The sequence below is a fragment of the Bison bison genome, unplaced genomic scaffold (genome assembly GCF_000754665.1).
Source record: "Bison bison bison isolate TAMUID 2011002044 unplaced genomic scaffold, Bison_UMD1.0 scf7180017845850, whole genome shotgun sequence".
Classification (NCBI taxonomy): Eukaryota; Metazoa; Chordata; class Mammalia; order Artiodactyla; family Bovidae; genus Bison; species Bison bison.
In genome coordinates, this window is record NW_011476423.1 from 140 (window position 1) to 1,059 (window position 920).

Consider the following 920-nt stretch of genomic DNA (forward strand, 5'->3'; position numbering starts at 1 on the left):
AGGACTCCCCACCCAGGGTCCTGGGCTATACCCCTCGTCTCACCCTTTCTGCACATCACGTTGGCAGCGTTCATTCTTGCGGAGGTGTCTGTGGGGGTTGAGCAAGGCTTTGTGAGGTGTGTACACCAGGCTGTCACAATGCAAGTGTGCTCTGCCGTGCAGTCGTGTCCGACTCTTTGTAGACCCCGTGCACTGTAGCCCACCAGGCTCCTCTGTCTGTGGGATTCTCCAGGCAAGAATGCTGCAGTGGGCTGCCATTTCCTCCTCCAGGGGGTCTGGAGTCAGGGATAGAATCTGTGTCGATGGCTGCTTTACCCCTAGGGCCCCCTGGCAAGCCCAGGCAGTCATCAGTCAGGGCGACGGTCTTGTGTTACCCTCTCCCATCCTGAGCCTGTAGATAACTCACAGGAACAAAACCACACGTATCAAAGCACAGCTCCTGTTGGCATCCCGCCCTCTTTTGTGACTTCATTAGGACCGACACGTCCTCTGCTTCTAACCCTTGTTTTCTTTTTCTTTCTTTCTTCTTCCGCAGTCTTCTCTCCGCAACCCGAACGTGTTGCCATAGTGACCGGAGGGACCGATGGCATCGGATACTCGACCGCCAAGTACCTGGCGAAGCTGGGCATGCACGTCATCATAGGTGATGTTTCCTTTGTTCAGGACCTTACATGTTAGGGTGACTGGGAGACACGCTGTCGTCTGCCTCTGTGTGAGGCAGATATTGGTGTGGTTACAGATCCAGGGGGGTTTCCCAGGAGGCCCGGTGTTAAGAGAATCCGCCTGCCAGTGTAGGAGACACAAGAGACCTGGGTTTGATCCCTGGGTTGGGAAGATGCCCCGGAGGAGGGCATGGCAACCCACTCCAGTGTTCTTGCCTGGAGAATCCCACGGACAGAGGAGCCTGGTGGGCTGCAGTC

At 56.2% G+C, this 920-nt stretch overlaps 1 long non-coding RNA gene across 1 annotated transcript in view; it reads left to right on the top strand.

The window, feature by feature from the left end:
- Positions 1 to 279: 279 nt before the first annotated feature.
- Positions 280 to 920, top strand: part of LOC104986785 — an 8,308-nt gene continuing 7,667 nt past the window's right edge. The window contains exon 1 of the long non-coding RNA XR_825071.1: positions 280 to 643. This is a non-coding gene — a long non-coding RNA (uncharacterized LOC104986785). The remainder of the gene's footprint in view (positions 644 to 920) is intronic.